We start from the raw sequence: 27,783 nt of genomic DNA, 5'->3' as shown, positions 1-27,783 counted from the left end.
CAGCTATAATGAAGTCAGCAAAACAGGAGGTCATGAGGCAAAAAGTCAGGGGAAGCCACGCTGGGGATGTCAAGTCTAACACAAGGATTGTGGATGCTGTTTGAGAAGGGCTAACACCTTCCTCAACCAACAACTCAACTTCCCACGACATTCCTTTTTTTATGCATCCTGTATTCCTGTTAGCGGGCTAAGATACTTTTCCAGTATGTTTTTTCAGACCAATGCCATGCTTCTGTCACCACAGTTTTATTGCAAGTTGCAGCATGGGAGTGGGTCATCTTTGAATTGCGACCAGCATTAAGGTGAACAGTTATTTACTACTGTGTACGTGCATTTCTTTAAAATTATTTAAACATTTTTAATAATTTTATTATGTTTTTATTATTTATTGTTCCTTCAATATCCGATGTCAGTGGCCTCTTTCATTTTTTACTGAGCTTTGTATGAGAGCAGACTTATATATAAGCACAGGCATTCCCACTCCACTTCACAGCCCAACCTTTGGTGCCATTAGTAAATCAACAATGAGGCATCAGATCCACCAACCACACACACATTTCAGGACATGCTCCCATCAGAGTTCAGCAAGCCTGGCTGTCTTTTCTGTGAGTGGCACATGTTCGTCATTAATAAGCAACGGTTATATATAGGTGAGGCAGTCTTCTCTGTTCTTCATTAATTGTAATGTGAATTTATTTAATATATAACCTGCAGTGGGATCCTTTCCAACATGGCTGCTAACATTATGTATCAGTCGGACTACCTCCTCCATTCTAGTTCCACTCCTAAATTTCGTTCCTCCTACCCCTGGCTGGTTGGTTGCCGGCTTCAGATGATGTTGCCTCTGCTAGATTTTCTTTAGGAGGATAATCCTAGTGGCCTGACATAACTCTGTATAAAAACGTGTTGTCCAGAGACAATGTGCTTTTCTCAAATGTTCAACATTCTGCAAATGTACCACAAGTGATTCCCGAAACAAATAAATGAAGTGAACTATGAAAATGTGTCTAAAACAGGAGTGAAAAAAACATTATTTTTTTTTCATATTTAGATCATAAACATTGTTTGGTGTATACATAAAAGGATTAAAAGCCACTATTTGTTTCATTTTTGTTTATGTCTCTTCTTCATCTATTATAGCCGTCATTTTAAAAAATAGAAAAATTGTGGAAGGGTTTCTCTGAGAAGTTATTTGCTGTCTCTATAAAACTACTTGACCCCCAAAACCTATGTTTTGTCATCAAAATGAAGTATATAACTCTCATTGGTCCTTAAATATTATATCATCACTGCAACACATCCTCCATTTTTAAAAATGCCATCCAGATTAGACTGGATTAGCAATGTCTACCAAGCTAAATTACTTCTTTAATTATACAAAAACACAAATCAAAAATGAAAATCTCTGGACAGCAATTTTTTACCGAGTTATAGAAAGGGACCAGGATTACGGCTGTTGGAGTTGAAGCGAAGGCAACAAGTAGGCTATACCTGTAGAAACCACTTACAGCTACCTGCTTCCTGGTTTTCACAGGTGCTTAGTTGCAGGCACAGGCTGGGAAACATTTCACTGACAGTAGCTGCTACTTACGTAGTTGCTTTTATTTAAACTGTGTATACTCATTGGAGAGAAGCCACTGCATGAAGATCAGGTGGAATCTTGTTGCGCACACATGTTCATGTTTATGGGATCTGTAAAGCGCATGGCTGCCCAGGGGCTTCCCAGCGCTGCAGAGAGGAGGCAGAGTGTGGAGAAGAAGATTTCAAGGAACAGCCACGTCTTAAGTTTTTTCCTGAAACTTCTTTCCCCTCTGGTCAGTCTCAGTAATTTCGTCATTGAGTTCCAGAGCTTTGGGGCAAGGTATGAGAAGGATCTCCCTCCCCATCTTGATCTCTTTATCCTTGTAGTGTTCTTAAGGTAGTTAGAGAGGACCTGAGAGATCGATTGGGGACGTAAGGGGTGACCCCTATCGTACATGGCTCTTTGAGCAAGACAAAGGGCTTTGAACCTAACCCTGGACTGCATTGACTGAATGGGGAGCCAGTGCAGTTCTTTTTAGGGAGGACCTAACTGACTCCTGGCTAGGGATTTTTAGGAGCATCCTGGCCGCGGCGTTCTGGACAACTGGTAGCCTGTTGACCATGTATTTAGGGGCATCAAATACAAGGAGTTCAAGTAGTTTAGTCTTGAAATCACTAGGGCCTGGACCACAGTACAACGCTCCTGTTCAGAGATGAGGTCCATGATCTTACAGATCATGTGCAATATGCCGAAACAGACTTCTGAAAGTTTTATAGCTTGAGTTTCCATGGAAAGGTTGTTGTCTAACCACTTCCCTAGGTTTTTTATGGATGGCTTTGGAGCAGGAGGGGCACCCCAGTCCTCTGGCCAGCTAATCTGAGCCCAGGGCCCTGGGCAGGTGCCAGGAACATCAGGTCTGTTTTTTCACTATTCAGTTTTAGATTGGAGTTGGCCATCCATTTGGCTATCTTTTCCAAGCATGCTGCCAGCTGAAGATGATTAGAGTTAATCTCTTCCATCACTGAGACTACCAATTGTGTATCATCAGTGTAGGACACAATGGTTAGTCCAAACTCCTGTACAATTTGTGCTAGATGGGTCCGGTAAACGTTGAACAAGGTCGGACTGAGCGCCGAGCCCTGAGGTACTCCATAGGGGGCTGGAAATATATCAGATAGATTGACCAATTCCATGCATTGGAATGATCTATCACCTAGGACAGAGATAAGCCATTTTCTGTCTTTGTTCTTTATCCCGATGTTGCTTAGCCTCTGTATACGGATATTATGATCCATGGTATCAAAAACCGCACTTAGATCTAAAAGAAAAATGGCAGCGGATCCCCCTTGATCCAGTATCAAATTTAGTTTATCGGTTATTGTTAGGAGGGCCGACTCTGTGCTATGTCCTGGGCGCAACCCCATTTGCGTCTAGTGCAAGATGTTATTTTCAGGACATTCTCAAAGCACAGAGGCTAACTGAATACAGTCTGTTATTCAACAAAGGTGCACAGGTTGTAGGCGATCTATGAAACATAAATGGCCACTTTGGTGAAGGAAAGATTAGCTAGAGACTGGAAGGGAGAGGCTGGTTACCAAAGACAGGTTCCAACGACCAATGATATTGTTGGTGGTGATAGTGGTGGTGTGTGGCATTGTGGTAGAATTAGTGTTAGCAGTGTTGATGGTGGCTGAAGATGTGGTTTTGGTGGAAGTGTTGTTAGTAGTGGTAATTGTGATATTTGTATTTCTATTAGTGGTGGCATTTGTAATGTCGTATCGTTATTGGCAGTGGTGGTATTTGTATGATACTGGCGTAAGTTGCATGAAATGAAGACTTAAGTGTAACAAAAGCAAAAGGTCTGATGGTTGAGTGTACTTGTTAGATTGGAAATGGTAAATTGTATACTGTAGTGTAAGGACTCCTTAGGAAGGTAAATAGTACACCAAACACCATGAAATGAGAGAGAAGTAATACATTTGATGGTGTCAAAGCCCACTCTCTGTATACTTTAATGTTTTGGTAATTAAAGGTCTGGTGCACAAGTAGGGATGTCTGTAAGTCTTAAAAGGGAGCTGTCAGTAAATGTACACTACCTTTGAGGCAGCGAGTAAATGTGATCTCTTGTACAGAAAACCACTGCAACTCCTCTAATTAGAGTACATCTTACCACAACAAAGCCCAACACTTTTGATACAACAAATCTACTTTAATATGCCGAAGACTACATAGCCCCTACAATAGTGAGCTTGGAATTGCAGCAAACAATGAGTGAGGTGATGATTTTGGGGTTCCCGCTAACCTAGAATGAGGACCACGCAGATGACTTGAACAGAAAGAGCACATCATGCTGAATGATTCGGTGGTGGTCCCATCCTCCTTGGACCACCCCAAGCAAAGTTATGGGCAAAAGTTCAATCAAAACCAAAAGACCTGCAAAGCATTATGATGCGAGATTCCAGAGTGCAATGAATAACATAGTATTGGCTTTCGGCTGAGCCAGGAGAGCCACTTCCCTGTTAGGCTTTGTTTTCCTTTGGATCTGAGGGTTTCATTGAGGTGGCCATCCCACCGGGCACCTTAATAGTGATCCTTGGTAGAAGGCAACTTGGGGAGCCCACCCCTTGCTGTCCTCGCCGGCTCCCTGCCCCAGGAGCACCCACGCCTACAGCGGCAGGAGCAGGCAACTGGTATGGAGTTCTGCCTGCAGGCAGACAGCAGCCCTTCACGGTCGCCTCCCACTCCCCCCAGACACAGGCACGGGGAGTTGGAACACGTGGGGAGGCAGCAGCCCTCCTCCGTCCTTACAAGTCGTGCTTTCCCAATACAGAAAGCACACAGGGCGGGAGATGAGGTCCAGGCCCTCTTTACCATGAGTCCGCTCGGGGGATGGGGTCCCTGGGCGTGATGGAGGCACAGAGAGGGGACACACAAACATGCCCCCAACGCAACAACCACAGCAGCTGCAGCTCTCCCAAAGGCCCTGGCCAACCCGGGGGAATCCGTTTGAACAGCAGTGGCGTTCCACGTGTTCCCGGTGAGGAAGTTCTACAAACTTTAACAGGGCATAACTCAGGCCCTGTTCGGTCGATTTGGACTATCCTGGGCTAGTTTTACTCCTGGTGACCAGCTCTATCCATTTGCAGCAAACTGCCTCACCTCTAACGTGGTGCAGTCCTCCAAAAGCTGGCCCCCTGACTCCCTGCACCAGTTCTACTTTGTGGTTTTGTTGGGGGGCATAGAAGAGTCCAAGGTTTCCCCCAACTGGTCCTCAGGAGGAGGACGGGTGCCAGCCCAGACAACTCATTGGGGATTCTTCACAAACAGGATACCAAAGCAGGGCTAAAAAAAACAACCTTTTCCTCCACCACAGACAGAAGCAGCAACTGACTCCTCACTCAGAAAAGGTAGTGCTCCTCACAGAGTCCTTCTGCTATTCCTCTTGGCACGTTGCTCTCGTTCCTTGTAGTAATCCAAAGTTTTGGGGTTTTAGGTGTGATACTTACACCCCCAAAATATCTTTGTTCTGTTTGTGGCAAGGGTCTCTGAACTCAGTCCAAACCAGTTCTGCATTCACTAGTGCAGCATGACCACAGAGGGTGGAGACAGCTTGTGCAAAAGGAGACACAGCCTATTCAGGTGTAAGTAACACTCCTTTCACCACTCTAAATGCAAACCAGGTCTATTCAGCCCTGCACTGAGTCACCCAGGTAATGCAGGGCACACCTCAACCCCCCTCAGTGACTGTCTCTAGAGTGAATGCACATCTCTGCTCCTGTCACCCACACACCAGACGCTGAATCCACATACAGCCAGAGGTACACAGAATGGTGAAATAAGAACATTCTCACTTTCTAAAAGTGGCATTTTTTAAACACAGGATTTAAAAAACACCTTCACCTTAAGGTGCGTTAATAAATTCTGAATTCAGAGAGTCAAAACATGATTTTCCCATTTTGTTCCTAGGGTAAGTTACACATGTAAACATGGTACAGTCCAACCCCTTTATTAACCTATGGGACAGCTAGCCTTTCAACAGTGAAAAAATGAAATACACTGTATTTAACTATTTGGACATGTCACATACAATATTTCATGTCCTACCTTTAACATACACTGCACCCTGCCCATGAGGTTACCTTAGGCCTACCTTAGGGGTGCCTTATATGTAAGGAAAGGGAAGGTTTGGACCTGGCAAGTGGGTGCACTTGCCATGTCAACATGGCAGTTTACAAACTGCGTGTGCAGACACTACAGTGGTTGGTCTGAGGTACATTTATAGGGCTACTCATGTGAGTGGCACAACCAGTGCTGCAAGCCCACATGTAGCATTTGATTTACAGGCACGGGCACACAGTGTGCCCTTTACAAGGGACTTACCAGTAAATCAAATATGCCAATCATGGATAACCAATCTTTGTCACAATTATACAGAGAGCATATGCACTTTAGCACTGGTTAGCAGTGGTAAAGTGCCCCGAATCCGGTAGCCAACAAAAATAGGGTCAGAAAAATAGGAGGCAAAAGGCAAACAGCTTGGGGATACATCTGTCAAAAGGGCCAGGTCTAACAACTATTTTCATTATTCATCTATTAATCATCCTTCAGTGATCGGTGTCTCTCAACTTAGCTAAGAGTAGGCATGTCACCTATTGAGGGAGGAGCTAAGATATGTGCACAGAGGAACTAGCGCTGAAACAGTAACCTTGAAGAGATAAGGCTATGATTTACACCCAGTCATAACTCATACATTTTAATCCATGCTTCTACAACAAGTAAATCATTGTGTCTCTTTAGAAATGCAAACATGATGTAATATACAATGCTATGGTTTAACCTTTAAATCCACAATTGTCATCAGGCTCATCCTGGGCACCAGATTATCTTCAGCTAACCGGGTAATTGAGATCAAATAAACTTTACAAATTTGAATGAATGGTTACTTTTTGATAATACAGGAACCTCCCATCACAACTCTAGTAGGAATGTAACTTGTTAGCTTTTATTCTAACATGGCAGTTTGAAAAACATTTTGGAAACACACCTGCAAATGTAAAATGATTGATAATTTTAATGCCAAAGACACTAGTTTTGATTGTGGCTTTAAGACATGGTACACAGACAAAACACACACACTGGACCTCCTTTTGGAGCATGCTGGTTTTTAACCATCCGCTAAGCAATGCACCAACAGATTTTGTAGCATCCATATGGTGATCAATGGAAAGGCTTACACAAGAAATTCTTTACCATTCCTCTGGCTGATGTTCCATTACATCTGTTTTAGCTTTTCTATGCCACTGCAGATCAAGACCAACCATATTGGATTTAGACTTGCACATGTCTGAGGTGAGCAGTCCATCATGGATTGTGTGCTTTACACAGGGGTGTAGCAGTCTCAGATTTGGCCTAATGAGAGAGGTGCTGCTTGATTTACTCAGAGTAATGAGCCTGGGATTTATCAAAGTATTGGATTCAGTGGCGGCTCTTCTGGGGAAGCGAGTTTGAACTCTTCACTGATCATAAGCCACTGATTTACATTATCAGTAAAGTTAGCAGCAACAAGTCATCAGCCAGGCTAACTAGACTAGTGTCTAAATTACAGGAGTACAATTTTTCTATTAGCATATCCCTGGGGAAAAAACTTCAGGGCAGATTGCTGGTCTCAAATGCCAGTGGATGATGATGATGATGAGTCTTTTACAGACGACGTTGAATGTGTGGCTATGGTGGATGCGGTGGCAGATTATGAAGGACAGGTCAGAGGCTTACACAAACGATTCTGCACTAACTAAAGTCATTGAATATTCTATTTCTAAATGGCCAGCAACCAGATGTTTGAGGGGAGAGTTGAAAATCTATTCACAAATTGCTGAGGAGTTGTTGGTCATAAATGGCATTGTACTCCGTGGGGACCGTTTTGTCCCACCTTTGGCATTATGCAGTGCAATCATAAACAAGGCACACCGCGGTCATCTGGGTTCCACAAAAACATGTATGAAATTGAAACAACATTATTGGTGGGCAGCTATTGACAGCCAAGTTAGAATGATGATTGGCAAATGCCCTGAGTGTTTAATGTCGTATAAACACTGAAAACGGTTCAGTCACCTTTACATCCATCCCAGTTTTCAGATGTGGCATGGGAACAAGTTACCGTAGACTTCTCTGGACCTTATGTAGTTTGCCCATCAGCAAGTGGTATCTCATTTTGGTTGTTGACTACTTTTCAAAGTGGATGTACTATATTTTTGTGGACAACCCAGATGCTAGTGCGACCATAGAATTTCTCAGTAGGATGTTCTTAATTGAAGGAGCTCCTGAAGTCATTGTCATAGACAATGGTACACACTTTGTTTTGGAGTGAATGTGTAAATTTATGTCTGAACAAGATATAAAACATTTGAAGGTGGCGTCACCCACTTCAAATGGTTTAGTGGAACATGGAAATAAAGTCATGAAGGAAGGCATACAAACTGTGTTAGCTTCAGGGGTAGATCTCAAGGATTTAATTGAACAAAAAGTGTGGGGCTACAATATTTCGCCACATTGCACCATGGGGGTCATACCTTTCTCGCTTATTCGAGGCAGTGAGGTGCATATTGCTCTGTTTCTTTTGTGGTTGAATGAAAAGAAAGGTAACACTAACTGATACAGAAGGCATTGCTGTGACAGTTGTCATGGATGTATGCACCTACTCCTTTCATCTGCCCAGAAATACTTTGAAGCCTGCCCGAGACATCACCAAGGACCAGGACTGAAGAGGAGAACCGAGAAGACAAACAAAACCCGGATCACATCACCCTTCTATCTAAACTACCAACTGTCACCAGTGGTGCCAAGCAAAGGCAAGACCGAGAACAACGTCCAGGCGGCGCAGACAGAAGATAGGACCCGCCGAACAACGGCAAAACATGCCACAGTGACTCATGAGTCCTGGATGCAGCAACTACACCATCTGCGACCTGCAATCCACCAAAGAGACTCACTTCAAATCATAGAGTCCAATGTTACATTTGTATGTACATTTTCTATCCCACAGGTTGAACTTTATTGTGGGGTTTGCGAATTGTACTTTTTCTCCCATAGGTTGGACTTTCGTTTATTTTCATTTTCCCCCAAGTTTGGGAGGGATGTAGTGATCCAGGATCACAGTCAGCAGTCTAGTGTTTATGTATGCCCTACACTGAACACCCACCCACCACTGATGTCACTGGTCAGGTGACACAGCTTTAATAAAAGGGGCCGAGCCCATGTGCTCTGGGCCAGTTGTACCAGTAGCTGACTGTGTCTGCGTCAGTCATTCTTAGCAATGAGGGCCCAGGGCCCCCAACATTACAAAGCAGATCCACACGAAGTTGAATAGGCACGTTTTCTTTATTTGGATCCATTTCACAGCTCGATCCCCAAAATGCTCTGAGCACAACCTTCTATCATAAGAGCCTGCGCTCCCAGCGCTGCCCTTCACCCCACTGGGGGAACAATAGTGGTTATTGAGAAGTCAGAGAAGCAGCCCCACTGTGGGAAGAGGGTTAGTACACTACAAGGCACAGAATGCAGTGCAAGATAGGCCACGCCCACTTGGTAGGTGATTTGTATTTGAAGAGGTGTACGACCAGAGACTGTTTCTCAGAACTTTCGAACCTTACCTCTGATGAAAGGACAATTCCTGAAACGCGTCAGGCTCTTATGATAGAAGGTTGTGCTCGGAGCATTTTGGGGATCGAGCTGTGAAATGGATCCAAATAAAGAAAACGTGCCTATTCAACTCCGTGTGGATCTGCTTCACTTGGGCTTCCTGTTTGTTTTGGCTATATATATATATATATATTCACTGAAAAAACCATAGGTTTCACACCAGTTATAGTTAGGTGGAAATTTTACTCGCATAAATCCATTAAAATTCCCACGTTATAGTTAGTTGGACTCACTATAACTTGCGCGTGCAATGCACTGCTGATGACGTCATATATTACATCACTCATGACATGGTCAGTGACATCACTCATGACATCACTGATGACATCTCAAATGACATCACTGATGACAACATCCTTGTGACAAAGTGGCAGACCTCCTATCAGCATAAAATAACCTTTGACACACACATTCAAAAATAGAAACTAACATTTTCTTAAAAAAGGAGAAACCAATACCAATTACAACAACTTATTAGGTAATTCCAACATCTACATACACATCCACTCATTCACCAACAGTTCTATATAGTCACTCATGCATGTACTTACTCATCATATGAACTCATACACCTATACATCCTGTTACACACTAATACTCATCCATATAGTTACTCACACACAAATTCACACATGCAAATAAACTATCAAAAAAACATTTACTTGATTATACTGCTATATACACACCACTACACATACTTCTACAGAAACGGAAACATATTTACTCTCTTAAACAATCAATTATAAAAACACATACTCACTAACCCACCCATACACACAATCATCCACCCATACAGTCTTGCACACATGCTGTCTTCAAAATACATACAAATAGTGAGTCACTCATTCATGCATCTGTGCTCTAAGTAATATCCCCCACCGAACCATACAGACACTGATACTCAAAAAAACAACTAATAACCCATATAAACACTCATGTAGCTACTCACCAACCCATGCAGCCACTTATACACAAAGTGAGACACAGATACAGATATTTAAATATTTAAACATTACTCGCTAATATATGTATTCACTAAGATACATTTAATAAGTCAGTTAACCAATCAATTTTACACAAAAAAACATCCATTTAGACATTTATTTACCCATTTATTCTTCCATCAACCTTTAGATATACATATATAAAAAATATTTATTTTTCAGAAAGATACACATTCACTGGATGATGTCATCAGTGATGTCATTTGAGATGTCATCAGTGATGTCATGAGTGATGTCACTGACCATGTCATGAGTGATGTAATATGTGACGTCATCAGCAGTGCATTGCACGCGCAAGTTATAGTGAGTCCAACTAACTATAACGTGGGAATTTTAATGGTTTTATGCGAGTAAAATTTCCACCTAACTATAACTGGTGTGAAACCTATGGTTTTTTCAGTGAATTTAATAGGTTTTTTAAATGCTAATTCCTAACTATAACTGTATAACTGGTGTGAAACCTATGTTTTTTTCAGTGAATATATATATATATATATATATATATGTATATTACCTACTGGCGGTCGCCAGTAGGTATATATAGTTAGGATTTTTTCTCTATGGGATTTTTGAAAATTCTATGTCTAATAACTTTGGCGTTTGTGGACGGAATTGGCTGAAATTTTCAGGAAAATGGAACATTTTGTTTCTGAGCAGCCCCTGAAAATGTGGGGGGGGTTCGTCAAGGGGGGGCAGAGAAAAAGGGGGGTCCCAAAACGTGTTTTTAACATTGAGTTTTCCATAGGGCGGTTGGCCTCACTTTTAGCCCGAACGGCTGAATGGATTTGCACGAAACTTGGCAAAATTGTAGGGACTGGTAGCCCGATGTGCCTTTGCTAGGTCTCAATATATGTGCTCCAGTGGATTTTGAGAAATTAACGTTCAAAAAAAGATATATATCTGTAACAGCGGACCAGGCAGCGCTCCGGTTCGCGGACTTTACGCGTTACGGAGCTTTGTGAAGCGAAGCTGATTGGTTCTCCGGCGTCTGTAAACATTCCAAACAGTCCGTAGCGGCCGCCATCTTGTCTCTCGGTAGGATCGAGAGACAAGAGGAGGCCAGAGCGAAGGGGCAAATGACCATAAGGGGGCATAGTAGATCCTCCCTGACCCTCTAGGTTTGATGTGGAGGTTTTAAAAGGGCCCCGCGGGGCAAAAAAAAATAAAATAATAATAATCGAACGGCTGAATGGATTTGCACGAAACTTGGCAAAATTGTAGGGACTGGTAGCCCGATGTGCCTTTGCTAGGTCTCAATATATGTGCTCCAGTGGATTTTGAGAAATTAACGTTCAAAAAAAGATATATATCTGTAACAGCGGACCAGGCAGCGCTCCGGTTCGCGGACTTTACGCGTTACGGAGCTTTGTGAAGCGAAGCTGATTGGTTCTCCGGCGTCTGTAAACATTCCAAACAGTCCGTAGCGGCCGCCATCTTGTCTCTCGGTAGGATCGAGAGACAAGAGGAGGCCAAAGCGAAGGGGCAAATGACCATAAGGGGGCATAGTAGATCCTCCCTGACCCTCTAGGTTTGATGTGGAGGTTTTAAAAGGGCCCCGCGGGGCAAAAAAAATAAATAATAATAATCGAACGGCTGAATGGATTTGCACGAAACTTGGCAAAATTGTAGGGACTGGTAGCCCGATGTGCCTTTGCTAGGTCTCAATATATGTGCTCCAGTGGATTTTGAGAAATTAACGTTCAAAAAAAGATATATATCTGTAACAGCGCTCCGCTTCGCGTACTTTTCGCGTAACGGAGCTTTGCGAAGCTGATTGGTTCTCCGGCGTCTGTAAACATTCCAAACAGTCCGTAGCGGCCGCCATCTTGTCTCTCGGTAGGATCGAGAGACAAGAGGAGGCCAAAGCGAAGGGGCAAATGACCATAAGGGGGCATAGTAGATCCTCCCTGACCCCCTAGGTTTGATGTGGAGGTTTTAAAAGGGCCCCGCGGGGCAAAAAAAATAATAATAATAATACTCGAACGGCTGAATGGATTTGCACGAAACTTGGCAAAATTGTAGGGACTGGTAGCTCGATGTGCCTTTGCTAGGTCTCAATATATGTGCTTCAGTGGATTTTGAGAAATTAACGTTCAAAAAAAGATATATATCTGTAACAGCGCTCCGCTTCGCGGAGATAAAATTATCTCTGTATTACCTAGCTGTTGCTAACACCAGTTAGCGACCGCTAGTAGGAGATAGCGACCATCTTGGGCCCCACTTTGCATGTCAGTGATATTTATCACTAATGACATGCAAAGTGGGCATGCCAAGATGTTAGCGACTGGAAACAGTCGCTAACATCGCTATCTCCTATTACCAACTTTTGGAGATATTCGCGCTAAGCGCGAATATCTCCAAAAGCTACCACCTGCCCTGAGCAGTTCTTAGCCATGTTATCCAATGGGAGGTGGATAACATGGCTAAGAGCATTAGCTCGGTAATGCATGAATATCGCTGAGTTTTCAGCGATATTAATGCATTGCGGTCGTTTTTTATGGCATTTGCGATAAACCTTGATAATAGCAAGGTTTATCTGCGATAATTTCTGACGATGCTTAGCGGTAAAAAATTCGTTGCTAAGCATCGTTAGGGATAAATATCGCTTAACTTTGGTAATATGCCCCAACGTCTGTTAACGTTCGATTCGAAGGAAATCAGGAAGTGTTGAAAAACATTGTCTGCGCCATCTTGCCTTTTTTCAAATGCCACACTTTTGTCGTGCACGGCAGTCATTTTAGATGCCTTGACCAGACCCACTCTCTGCACGCTGTCGATCCTTAGCATGGCTCCCCACCCTCGCAAGCATCTCCCCCAGGCACTGGTCACCCTCGTTCTCTGTCTTATGCATGGGTAATAAACCTCCCCCCATCTGCGCTGCTCTTCCCTGAGAATCACACCCTGTGCCCGCCCGACACCTCCCTTTCGCCCTATTTACTACCGCACCCTCTGACACTCCTTTTCCTCTGTGTCCGATTGTCCAGGCCGGTCCTAGGCTATCAGCTAGCCCTGCAGATGTAGTTTATGGCCCCAGCTGTAAAGAATCACCCCTCTTCAAAGGAGTTATAGTAGATCAAGGCCCACACTCGATTAGATCCGTCACAGCACACGCGTTCCTACTATCTGAAAACCATCCTGTATTGTGATTGGGGAGGGGACCGAGCCTGAAGCGGAAGATTCCATGGATGACTCTTTGTACATCAAAGTTTTTACAATTATGTGTCACATTAAAAATATATAGCACTCCAACAAAGTAGTAAGATTATAAAACTTTAATAACTTATAAATATATACAACAAAACAAAAACAGTAAAAACATATAAACATTTTTAGGGAAAAACAACGAAGTAGCGGTCGGCTGTGCGAATAGTCCCAACGCAGCACAACGTCCAGATTTCTGGACGGCACCCAGGTGATGTTGCCTGGGTGCCGCACTGATTTCGGCATCCGGCGTGGGGCGTCGCGGGGGGTGGGTCATCAGTAGCAAACTGTTGTGCGAATAGTTCCAAGGCAGCAGAACGATGGCACCAAGGTGATGTCCAGTAAGTTGCCGCACTGGTTTTGGTATCCTACAATGCTGCTCCGAATAACGGCGTGGGGCGCCCCGGGGGGGGGGGGGAGGCGGCGTGAACGGGCCTCTCCAGGTGGAGTCTCGTCTGTTGTAGTGGGGCGCCCCTTTACCGTTTCAGTTGCCATTCCGTCCGCTTTTGGTCCACTGTGTCAAAAGCCGCAATTCAGCTGAGTTGCGCCCACTCTTGCGGTGCAGCGATAGGCGGCTGCCACAGGACTCTCAAAATGGCGGCAGGCTCTTTTCTTTTTGGGCCTGGTCCACTGAAATGGCCCTGGGACACCTTGGAAATCGGACGCTTGTCTGCTAGGTCTTGGACCCCATTCTCGAAAGCGTCCCCTCCGCCTTGAGGATTCAACAAACGTTTTGGGGGCCCCCGACTCCTGCAGGCTTCTGGTGGGGAGCGGCTGCCATGATTGCTCGCGGAATGACCACGACGGAGCCACGAGATGGTGGTGCTTTCATGGTGACGCCAGCTTCAGTGTGAAACATCCAGAAACAAGGTGGGGCTTTCATCGTTTGGGAAAAAAAAAAGTTTTCATCCAATGAAAAGTGTTATTTTTAGGTCATATGATCAAGCCTTCCATCATTAGGAAACCAAAAGTAAAATGAACCAATGAAAAGTTTTATAAACAAGTCACATGACCTGTTATGCGGCATAGGGTATAAAATGCGGAGAAAATACGTTGGCACGTGAGGCGGCGTCAGTAGCGGACCGATGTGCGAATAGGCCGAAGGCAACACAACGCGCCAAGATCCGGATGGCACCAAGGTGGTGTCCAGCAAGTTGCAGCACTGGTGTGGCCATCCTACAATGCTGAAAGTCGGCGTGGGGCGCCCCGTTGGCCTGTGAGTTCGCGTCAGTAGCGGACCGATGTGCGAATAGGCCGAAGGCAGCACAACGCGCCAAGATCCGGATGGCACCGAGGTGGTGTCTAGTAAGTTGCCGCACTGGTGTGGCCATCCTACAATGTTGAAAGTCGGCGTGGGGCGCCCCGTTGGCCTGTGAGATGGCGTCAGTAGCGGACCGATGTGCGAATGGGGCCAAAGGCAGCGCAACAATATTTTCGGAATAGAAGACACCACAAGGCGCTGAGATGCCAAGATCCGGATGGCACCGAGGTGGTGTCTAGCAAGTTGTGGCACTGGTGTGGCCATCCTACAATGGTAAAAGTCGGCGTGGGGCGCCCTGTTGGCCTGTGAGATGGTGTCAGTAGCGGACCGATGTGCGAATGGGGCCAAAGGCAGCGCAACAATATTTTCTGACTAGAAGACACCACAAGGCGCTGAGATGCCAAGATCCGGATGGCACCGAGGTGATATCTAGCAAGTTGCTGTACTGGTGTGGCCATCCTACAATGCTGAAACTCGGCGTGGGGCGCCCCATTAGCCTGTGAGATGGCGTCAGTAGCGGACCGATGTGCGAATGGGGCCAAAGGCAGCGCAACAATATTTTCTGAATAGAAGACACCACAAGGCGCTGAGATGCCAAGATCCGGATGGCACCGAGGTGGTGTCTAGTAAGGTGCACTGGTGTGGCCATCCTACAATGCTGAAAGTCGGCGTGGGGCGCCCCGTTGGCCTGTGAGATGGCGGCAGTAGCGGACCGATGTGCGAATGGGGCCAAAGGCAGCGCAACAATATTTTTGGAATAGAAGACACCACAAGGCGCTGAGATTCGGTTAGCACCGAGGTGGTGTCTAGCAAGCTATGCAGCTGAGTTGCGTGCGCACTTGCGGCGAATAGGTCGAAGGCAGCACAACAATGTTTTCTGAATAGAAGACACCACAAGGCGCTGAGATTCGGTTACCACCGAGGTGGTGTCTAGCAAGTTGCTGCACTGGTGTGGCCATCCTACAATACTGCTCCGAATAACGGCGTGGGGTGCCCGAAGGGGGGGGGGGGAGGCGGCGTGAACGGGCCTTCCTAGGTGGAGGCTCGTCTGCTGTAGTGGGGCGCCCCTTTACCGTTTCAGTTGCCATTCAGCTGAGTTTTGGCCGCTCTTGATGCTACAGCGACAGGCGGCTGCAACAGGACTCTCAAAATGGCGGCCTGTTCTTTGGATTTGGGCCTGGTCCACTAAAATGGCCCTGGGACACCTTAGAACTCGGACGCTCGATTTTTTTTTCCTTTCCTCTACATGCAAAAAAAGGTAAATGCCCGGTACGTTATACGCTTCATCTGCCACGATGTACTCTCCAGAGGAACCGAAAAAAAATATAGTTATGGTAACTATACCATGCATCGTCATATGGAGAGGTGGCACCAATTAATTATAGTGCTGCATAAAAGAGAGATTTGGAGGAGAACCCCCGACCTGCCAGTACATTCATCAAAGAAGTGGCACTGACAGCATCAGAGGCAAGGGAAACGGTCCCAAATATTTAGAAGAACTTTGGAAAGATTAAAATGACATGTTTAGAGTGTGGCAAATTAATTTCATGTGGACAGATGAGTGTTACTCTATAAATACAGCATATGAACATCATCATAGTCGATGGTTGGTAGAGACATTTTGACTATATCCTGGACCTGCCCGTCCTCGCCCAAAATGGCGCCGGAATAAATGGGACTCGTAACTCCTTGTTGTGTACTGGTTGCAGAACCTTGAAATCACGAGATACGTATGCAGTTTTGAAGCACATGGCGGGCGGGGACGAGAATTGATTGAGTATTTCGACATCCCTATTGATATTAAGTTCTGATGTGTTATTGATTACTGTACTATTGAAAGTTCGAATTAACGTCGCGCATGGTACTTGCCCGCAAATGTATATCTAGATAATTTTATTGTAACTGGCCCTGTCGTATTTTAATTATAAAATGTACGTCCACCGATTCCGCAACTGTTAGACACCTTAGTTCTTGCAACCTAATGGCCCGCCCGTTACGTTCCTCTACAGTGTAAATGTCTACTCATCATATACGATTACAGTTTGCTCCGTGGCCGGCCCACGTGGTTATAGGCTCGTATTTGTATAATGCAATTTTCACAATAAAGGTTTTTAAAAGAAAACATGGTAGTAGTATATACATTGGTAAAGTTTTTAATAATAGTCACTGTTTTAGAATCATTAAAAGGCAAGTGAAATAAAGCAGACCAATTACATGAAGGGTAAAAGGTATAATACGCAGGAACGCAGTAAAGATAAATGGTCAAGGGCTGTTGTGTTTTCTACTCCTGCAACATAAAGTGATCGATAAGAATCTCATATTCAGGCGTATCGGCGACTAAGACAGCAGGTCGACCCTCTTTTGCTCAACGGCTCCGTCATGGGACGAAGAAACGCCCTTTTTCTCGAAAAAAGAATATATTTTACTTGCAGGACAGTTGTAAATTTTCCGGGAAAGTACATTAGCCTGGAACATTATAACATATATTTAAGAAAAAATAATGTTCGGAAGTAATAAAAAGCGTAATTTTTAGGTCATATGACCAAGCCTTTCATCATTAGAATAAGAAAAGTAAAATGAACCAATGAAAAGTTTTATTAACAAGTCACATGACCTGTTATGCTTACGTTACGCGCTGCGCGTCGCGCCCCGGATGACTTCCGGATGCGCTAACGCGGCGCGTCATATGACGCATTACGCGACAACGCAGGTCCAGAATATAGTCAAAATGTCTCCACCAACCAGCGGTCGGAACACAACCCCTTTCAGCAGGCTAAATAGTTCTGTTAAATGACAACAGAAGGGACAGGCAACAAGAACCATCAGTCAAAGAGGGGAGGGCTAGTTCTTCTCTACCGGGTTACATTGGGGCGCTACCGGAACTGATCGAATTGGTAGTCTACAGTGTTTCTGGATGTTTCAGACTGAAGCTGGCGTTAGCATGAGAGCACCACCATTTCGTAGCTCCGTCGTGGCCATTCCGCGAGCAATCATGGCAGCCGCTCTTTATCGTTATTTTGGGCGGGGTGGGTGGCGGAGCCGAGCTGTATTGCAGCCATCATGGTGTGGAGTTCAGTTCATCTCACTAGTTTCGTATTTGTCATGAGGGGTTGTTCTTAATGTTTCTATTTTAGCGAGGTCAAAAAGAGATCCCATTAGTGGCCTACTGATTTTGCTCGATTCCTTTTGTTTTTTTACACGATTTTTAGTTATCTGCAAAGACTAAACAGAGTATTGCGACTCTGTGTTTGTTTGTAAATAGAGAATAAACCAAAGAGAACCAATTCTAAAACAGTAAATGCTTGGATAACAATCAATCAAATGGAGAGAGAAGCAGGCACGACGTATTACAACGGGGGCAAAGGCCTGCGTTAACTACCTTTCACTATCTGCAAAGAGAGAGTACTCCTAATAGAAATGAGGGGGGGGGGGCAGCATTCAAAGCAGATCAGTGTGCATAAACACGAAAATGTTTTTACTTACCACGTACTTGACATTCGACAGCTTATGATATTTGCTATTAAAAAACCATTGAAATTCACTGAAAAAACCATAGGTTATAGACCATATATAGTTAGGAATTAGCATTTACAAAACCTTGAAAATTCACTGAAAAAACCATAGGTTATAGACCATATATAGTTAGGAATTAGCATTTACAAAACCTTGAAAATTCACTGAAAAAACCATAGGTTATAGACCATATATCGTTAGGAATTAGCATTTAAAAAACCTTATTTTACCCACACAAAACCATTGAAATTCCATATATAGTTAGTTGCACTAACTATATATCGCGCACCCGCAATCCACTGCTGATGATGTCACATATTACATCATTCATGACATGGTCAGTGACATCACTGATGACATCACTGATGACATCTCAAATGACATCACTGATGACATCACTGATGACATCTCATTTGACATCAATGACCACATCACTGATGATATCATTCATGTGACAATACAATGCATCTCCTCACATTTTAATATAACCTCTGTTTCACCCAGTGTTAAATACAGAGTATAATTTTTGAAACCATTGACACACCAATACTAGTTACTACATACGCACTCACTGATTCCTACGTCTACACACACCTTCACTCATTCACCCATACAATCATTCATACATACAATCACTCATCTTTACAACACTATCATATGCACTCATACACCTATACAGACACTCACAGTCTGCCACTCATCCATGGAGTTACTCACACACCTAGTCAGTCCTGTAAAGAATCAATGACACTTCCATTTTCTTGTCTATACAGTTAAACATAGAGCACCTTACATTTTCAAACATATACTAACACATACTTACCTTCTTATACAATCATTGATACAAGTACACATTGATCTGCACAGAGTCATACACCTCCCAGCCAGCCACACACACACTCAGTCTCCCATACAAATACTTGGGCAATCAATCAATAACCCATATAGTTACTCATATAGCTACTGATCAACACATGCAGCAGTTTATAGAACAACAGACATAATGATGCACAAATTAAGACAGTTTAGTCACTAACCCATGCACTCAGTGAGACACATTTAATCACTCAGTCATACAGTCAGTCATGCACCTACTAAATCCTTCGTCCAGACACTTACACATCCACTCATTCTTCAATATGTAAGACATATTTAAACTTTACAGAAACAAAAAATCACTGGATGTTGTTATCAGTCATGTCATCAGTGATGTCATTTGAGATGTCATCAGTGATGTCATCAGTGATGTCACTGACCATGTCATGAATGATGTAATATGTGACATCATCAGCAGTGGATTGCGGGTGCGCGATATATAGTTAGTGCAACTAACTATATATGGAATTTCAATGGTTTTGTGTGGGTAAAATAAGGTTTTTTAAATGCTAATTCCTAACGATATATGGTCTATAACCTATGGTTTTTTCAGTGAATTTTCAAGGTTTTGTAAATGCTAATTCCTAACTATATATGGTCTATAACCTATGGTTTTTTCAGTGAATTTTCAAGGTTTTATAAATGCTAATTCCTAACTATATATGGTCTATAACCTATGGTTTTTTCAGTGAATATATATATATATATATATATATATATATATATATATATATATATATATATATAAAAATTCTATGGCAAAATGAAACCCCTCATTTTGTTCCTTTTCAAATTAAATGTATTAAGTGTTACCACTTTATTCCAATCAAGATGACTTCAGGTGTGCCATACTTTTGTCATAAGTAAGACTGTTAGCGTTCTAGTTGTTCTTTAGAACACTCTGGGACATTCTGTCATTGGGCTATAGTTGGGCTACATCTGACTGATATTTGAGCTACATTTGGGCTCTTTTGTCTCTGGTGGCCATCTTGGGAGACTGCATATCAGAATTTATTTTATGAAATATAAGCGGATTTGAGAAGTCACTCAAAATGTGCCCTAATTTTTCTTTCTTCAGCACTAATCATAATTTCTATGGCAAAATGAACCCCCTCATTTTGTTCCTTTGCAAATTAAATGTTTTAAGTGTTAACACTTTATTCCAATCAAGATGACTTCAGGTGTGCCATACTTTTGTCATAAGTAAGACTGTTAGCGCTCTAGTTGTTCTTTAGAACACTCTGGGACATTCTGTCATTGGGCTATAGTTGGGCTACATCTGGCTGATATTTGAGCTACATTTGGTTTTTTGTGTCTCTGGTGGCCATCTTTGGGCTACATTGGGCTACATTTGGGCTCTAACATATATATAGCCCAATGTAGCCCAATATATATTTTTTCAAAGTTAATTTTCGTAAAAACCACTGGAGCATATATCTTGAGACATAGCAAAGGCACATCGGGGTACCAGTCCCTACAATTTTGCCAAGTTTGGTGGAAATCCATTCAGCCGTTCGGGCTAAAAGTGAGTCCAACCGCCATATGGAAATTAACATGGGGAAAACATGTTTTGGGACCCCCCTTTTATCTCGGCCCCCGCTTGACGGATCCCACCGAAACTTTCAGGGAAGGAGCGGAGCGCAGAGAGGCAAGATTAAGGAAAATTACAGGCAGATCCCTCATTCGGCGCCAAAGTTATTCCCAATAGAATGTTGCGGATTTCCTATGGAAAACGATCCTAACTATAACTACCTACTGGCGACCGCCAGTAGGTAATATATATATTTTAAGAATTTTATTCCTTAAATGTATTTAATGACAACTCTGTTGTTAAAGGGGGAAGGTGATGTGAGATGTGGGCGCTCAGCCCTCCACAGGGCTTGGTCGCCCCACTCACTGCTGCCGCTCCTGCCTGCCTTTGCCGCCTCCTGCCTGCAGATTCCTTCGCTCGCTGCCCGCTGCTCCTGGGAATTTCCCGCTGCTCCTGGGAATTTCCCGCTGCTCCTGGGAATTTCCCGCTGCCCGCTGCTTCTTGGAATTTCCCGCCGCTGCCTCCCTGCGGCCCCGCCCCCCTGTGATTCCATTCGCCGCCCCGCTCCCGCCACCCAGCTGCTCCTCCCTCCCGGCTCCTTACTTATGACGCCCCCAGAGCGACCGCGCAGCGGACGCGCGCAGCGGACGCGCGCAGCGGGAGCACCGATTGAACGCCGAAGGTGCGCCAAAGGTAAGCCCGTCTGCGCCCGTCCGTGCCTGGCCCGCGCCCAGCGCTAGGACCCCTGGCCCTCCCCGCCGAGGCAAGACGACCCGACTGACCTACGACGCCGCCACTCTCAACGCACTCAATGCCGGCCGGACCCACGCCTGCTGCCGAGCCACCCCGAGACGCACCCACGGACCCTTCACCTGCTGCACCTGCAAGTTCACCTGCCTCCGAACCTGCCCCACACCCGCCAAGACAAACACCAGCAGCAACCACCTCAAGTGCATCCTGATCAACACCCGCTCCATCCACAGACACGCCGTGGAACTCTGGAACCTCCTCGACGCTACATCACCGGACGTCGCCTTCCTCACGGAAACCTGGATGAACGCCTCCTCTGCACCCGACATCGCCATCGCCATCCCGGACGGGTACAAGATCATCAGGAGGGACCGCATCAACCAGACCGGAGGTGGCATCGCCATCGTCCACAGGAACACCATCCACATCACGACCGACGCCAACGACTCCTTCGCCGCAGCCGATTATCTCCACTTCCAGATTCACACCGACCCTAAGACAACCCTCAGAGGCACCCTCGTCTACAGACCCCCGGAACCACGCACACAATTCAGCGAAGACATCACAGACTTCATCAGCCCGCACGCCCTCCCCTCCACCGACTACATCCTCCTCGGGGACCTCAACTTCCACCTGGAGAACAACAAGGACCGCAACACCACCGCCCTGCTGGAAAACCTCGCCAACCTCGGACTCAAGCAACTGGTCAACACCCCCACCCACTACGCCGGCCACACGCTTGATCCCGTCTTCTCTTCCAGCAAGTACATCACCTTCAGCCACGCCACCGGACTCCACTGGACTGACCACAGCTGCGTCCACTTCAGCTTCAAAAGATCCACGACCCACCACCACCCGCAAAAGGTACCTCACAGGAATTGGAGCAAGATCACCGCAGACCAGCTCACCACCTCCCTCAGCCAGAGCCCACCCGCCAACACAACGGACCCCAACGAAGCAGCCCGCAACTTCACACAGTGGCTGACCGCCTGCGCCGACGACCTCGCGCCACTAAAGAACCCTCCCAGCAGACCCCAAAGCAAGAAGGCATCCTGGTTCACCGACGACCTCAAGGACTCCAAGAAGACCTGCCGCACCCTCAAGAAAGCCTGGCTCCTCGACCGGACCACCGACAACATGACCGCCCTCAAACACGCTACCCGCAAGCACCACCAGCTCATCCGCACCACCAAGAAGAAATCCCTGAAGGAACGACTGGACAACAACGCCCACGACAGCAAAGAGCTCTTCACTATCGTCAAGGAGTTCTCCAACCCCAGCACCGGCACCAACGACATCACTCCGTCACAAGACCTCTGCGACTCCCTCGCCTCGTTCTTCCACCGCAAGATCGCCGACATCCACAACAGCTTCGGCGCCCCACCCACGCACCCAACCGTCAAACCAACGCCCCCCACCGCCACCCTTTGCACCTGGACCACGGTGACCACCGAAGACACAGCCCGCACGATGAACACCATCCACTCCGGATCACCGACCGACCCCTGCCCACACCACGTCTTCAACAAGGCCGACTCCACCATCGCACCCCAACTCCGGAACATCATCAACGCCTCCTTCAACACCGCCACCTTCCCGGAGAGCTGGAAGCACGCCGAGATCAGCGCCCTCCTGAAGAAACCTACAGCGGACCCCACCGATCTCAAAAACGTCCGCCACATCTCGCTCCTCCCTTTTCCTGCTAAAGTCATCGAGAAGATCGTCAACAGACAGCTGACCGCCTTCCTCGAGACGAACGGATCCCTCGACCCCTCGCAGTCCGGCTTCAGAGCCAACCACAGCACCGAGACCGCCCTCATCGCAGCCACCGACGACATCCGGACCCTGCTCGACAAGGGGGAAACAGTGGCCCTCATCCTCCTGCACCTCTCCGCTGCGTTCGACACGGTCTGCCACCGCACCCTAGTCCAGCGCCTCAGCAACATCGGTATCCAAGAGAAGGCACTGGAGTGGATCATCTCGTTCCTCGCCGGAAGAACACAAAGAGTCCGCCTCCCCCAGTTTCGCTCCGAGGCCACCGAAGTCATCTGCGGCGTCCCGCAAGGATCTTCACTCAGCCCCACCCTCTTCAACATCTACATCTACATGAAACCTCTTGCAGCCATCGCACGCCAGCACAACCTCAACATCATCTCTTACGCCGACGACACCCAGCTGATCCTCTCCCTCACCAGAGACCCCGACACCGCCAGAACCTGCCTACACGAAGGGATGAAAGACGTCGCCGAGTGGATGAAGGACAGCCGCCTGAAACTGAACTCGGACAAGACGGAAGTCCTCATCCTGGGATCTTCGCCCTCCGCCTGGGACGACTCCTGGTGGCCCCCAGCCCTGGGCACCGCACCCAAGCCAACCGACCACGCACGCAACCTGGGCTTCATCCTGGAACCCTCCCTCTCGATGACCAGACAAGTCAACGCCGTCTCCTCATCGTGCTTCAACACCCTGCGTATGCTTCGCAAGATCTTCCGCTGGATCCCGACCGAGACCAGGAAGACTGTCACCCAGGCACTCGTCACCAGCCGACTGGACTACGGAAACGCCCTCTACGCCGGAACCACAGCCAAGCTACAGAAAAGACTCCAGCGCATCCAGAACGCCTCCGCCCGACTCATCCTGGATGTCCCCCGATGCAGCCACATCTCCAGCCACCTGAGGAACCTGCACTGGCTCCCCGTCGACAAGAGGATCACGTTCCGGCTCCTCACCCACGCACACAAGTCTCTCCACGACCTGGGCCCCAAGTACCTCAACGACCGCCTGACCTTCTACACGCCCACCCGCCAGCTACGGTCCACCAGCCTCGCCCTCGCAGCCGTACCACGCATCCGAAGAGCCACCGCCGGAGGAAGATCCTTCTCTTACCTGGCTGCCAAGACTTGGAACTCCCTCCCCATCCACCTTCGGCTGACCCAGGACCCTCTTGCCTTCAGGAAACAACTCAAGACCTGGCTGTTCGAGCAGTAGCATACCCCTCCCCCCAAGCGCCTTGAGACCCTCCCGGGTGAGTAGTGCGCTATACAAATGGCATGATTGATTGATTGATTGATTGAGATACGTGCGGTGTCTCAAGGTTACCCCTTGAGAAACTGTTATTCTTTGTAATGCGACAAGTGCATGGAGGTGACACTGGCGAGGAGTTTGAGCCGTAGGACGGGCATGCTGTGTGTGAATTATCCCACACATTAAACTTCTCGAAACCATTCTCGTCTTCGTATTTACTTTGTTACAAAGGTACTAAATGATACTGCTGCTAGAAAATGAAAACTTAAAGGTGCAATAATATCCACATACTAGGTATCCCGGAATTTGCACAGCACTGGCAAGCTAGAAGACAACAGTGAGTGACTGTTGCTGGCGGTGTCTCATGGTGGTGGAATAAGCACATCGACCTCCTACCCCCCTCCACTCACCCTCCCCCCCCCACCCCCACCCCCCTCCCCCCGGTCCGCAGTGCAGTTGCTCCAGCCTGCCCCATAACCGCGCCAGGCTCCTCGACTTCCTAAATTGAGATACTGCTTTATGCCTGTCTTGAGAGAGATTGGACGGCTCTTCAATGGTAAATTAATCTCCCTGCTCCTGCACTAGTAGCATTGACGTCATTTAGGGGTTGCAGCTGTAACCCTTGCTTGCTCCTTGCGACTGCTGGCGCTGCCTTTTCAACCCCTGGCCTGAGAGGTGGCAAAATCAGTGCCGAAAACACAGGAGCTGCGCCTCATTCCTTATTTTCTGCCCATTTAACATTAAACTAACAGCGAATAATATTCTAGTCTTCCCTGTCAGTGCAATACAAATGGCACACACTTAGCTGGAACTGGTACTTTGGTATCTGGTGCGGTAAGTTAAAATGGTTTTAAATGTACATTGTGTGTGCACCTGCAAGTTAGAGTGTGTTTCTAAGTGAGCGCTTTTATGTGTGAGCATGTATCTGTATGTGTAAGTGTGTTGTGAGTGTTCAGTGATGGGTAATAAGTGAGATTGTGGTCCAGATTTACTATTCTTTGATGCAAGGCAACGCTTCACCTAAGTTGCTGTGCTGCCTTGCATCCAAGAGGGAGAGAAAAAATACACCATATCTACTCCGATATGGTGCATTTTTTCTCTCTCTATGCGCTGCTTCACATTTTGCAGCCATTCGCCAATGCTCACATCCTTTTGGCATAGTGCAAGGGTGTGTACATTCTCTGAAGCATAGATTTTGTACTGGAAGGGGTCCCATCCAGTATAAAAGCTGTGCTTTAAGGCTTTTCTCACTTTGTATATATGTATGATATTTTTTTACTGAGTTTTATATAGCACAAACTTGACCCTGAGGTATCAGGTATCAGAGCGCTTTACATAGCACCAGTTATGTTTCGACCTAGCCGTTAGGCCAACTCCTCTTGTTGTGTTCCATGCAGCACGCATGCAAAGTTGGAAAATCAAAGAGAAATTAAAATATTTCTTGTTATGCCTGCTTCGAAAAATCGTAAGATTATGGTGCAAATTCCTGCCACCCAATGTTTGTAGATAGGGATTTGCAGCACAAATCCATGGGTGATTGCAAGGGATAGCCTAATCACCACCCATAGAACGCCCCCTTGCAGCAAAATAGCACAAAGGAGCGCATAATATCCAAAACAACTCAAGATTTGCATTGGATAGTAATTCCCACCCTATGACTTTGCACCAGGTTTGTGTCACAAACGTGATGCAAACCTAGACCTTGGTGTCAGTAAATATGAGTGAGTTTAAGAGAGAATGTGAGTGTGTAAGAATGAATAGGAATGCTAGTAATGTGACATGCCTTCCTGGAAAAAAAGGGTCAAGGGTCATGTATAACTTCTTGTAATGTCATCAAGGTCAAAGGGTATGTGATGTCACTTCCGCTACCCCTGGCATCATGATGAACCGACCCCTATGCATAGTGGTGCTGAAAATAAAAAAGAAATGCCGGTCAAGGAAGAATTGCAGCACATGCCATGCTTTTTCTGACATGATTGAGGATCTCCTATTGAGGCAAGCGACACATTTTCTAGACCATGCAAGAGGCGACAGAATTACTGGAAAAATGTCATGTAGTTGGTCCTGGCTTAGACACCATGATGAACCTCAGTTGCCTTCATTTAGGCCAAGTGATCTGAACTAGATTGACCTGTCATGTTAAAAACAACCTCCATAGACACTGCCTCAAAAAAAGGGAGAGATAATGCATATGGTCTTATAATCCTAAAGTATGCGTCTCAATGCAAATTTGGCTGGGGGGTCTCCGTGGCTGCCCTTTGGCCACCGGATTCTCGCAGCTGAGTAAGAATATTATTAACATACAGGGTTCTGCACAACCTACATAGTAATCATCAAAAGTTGTGTATTAATCAGTCAGACTCTGGCCCCCTTTATAAACCCTAGATGGGTAGGGACTGGCTGTCATGTTTACCCACACAAGAGTTTATAGAATAATGCACTTTGTTTTACTGCCAGAGTTTTGTAGGGCTTGTGGGAGGGTTGGGGTTCACTTTGGGTATAAAGGAATATGTGTCGTCATGGAATTGGGCTGTCAGAGTAAGAGGGGGATTGGGAGGAAAGTGGTTGTGAAGTTTTTTAGTTTACTGTATGAACATCACAATAAGGTGGATCAATTCCTGGTGTCACACCGGGTCATACTTACCAACCACTTTACTTTACATTTTGGAATGAACACAGGGAGCAAGTCTTGGTCATTCCTAACTTGGAATGTTCTATGGCTAAAAAACCCTCATACCATGCAACAGGTGCTGGCGTACCAAATCAGTGTTGCTCTCCTACAGGAAACACATCTCATCATGAAAGCAGAATCCGCCTTCCCAAAAGATGCATACACAATAAAGTTAGCTTAGTGTCAGAATAAAGAACAGATATAATCAACTTGAGAGTACGTTGTTATTTAATCAGAAAGTACTAACGCACACATTTTTGCACACATCATGAGTTCACATAATAACAAATCGTAGTGCCCAGCAGGTAGTAAGGAGGGAAGAGAAAGTGGTAGGAAGGGCGGAAGCACTGACTGATGCGCTGTTTTGTGATGAATTAATATCTGAGATAATAGAATATTTTCAGCTAAATTTGAGGATGCATGGTCTCCAAGGTGTTGAAGTTGGTGATTAGATCTGGACTCATTACTGGGGAAATTGCGCTGGGATGACAAGCGATGCAGCATCGGTCTTAGCAAACTCCAGCTACCAGTGGGGAAGGGTGGATTGGGAGCCCCATCCTTTGAGTCATATTATCTCTCAGCCCAGCTTCAGTGGATGTCGCAATGGTTGATTGGTGTTAACCTGTATGAAACTGGCATCGGCGACGGGAGCTCTTACGGCCCAATATCTTCTACCATTTCCTCCATCCCTCTGTCAAGTTACAGCAATCGTGATCTCATAGCTATTAGTTT

The 27,783-nt window shown here is 45.8% G+C and overlaps 1 protein-coding gene across 1 annotated transcript in view; it reads left to right on the top strand.

Annotated features, from left to right (window-relative positions):
* The window catches only part of CIB2 (calcium and integrin binding family member 2), a 474,622-nt gene that overhangs the window by 444,068 nt on the left and 2,771 nt on the right, over positions 1-27,783 (top strand). The window lies entirely within an intron of this gene.

The sequence above is a fragment of the Lissotriton helveticus genome, chromosome 3_2 (genome assembly GCF_964261635.1).
Source record: "Lissotriton helveticus chromosome 3_2, aLisHel1.1, whole genome shotgun sequence".
Taxonomy (NCBI): Eukaryota; Metazoa; Chordata; class Amphibia; order Caudata; family Salamandridae; genus Lissotriton; species Lissotriton helveticus.
The sequence above is the reverse complement of the archived record's forward strand: the minus strand, read 5'-3'. Positions and strand labels throughout refer to the sequence as shown.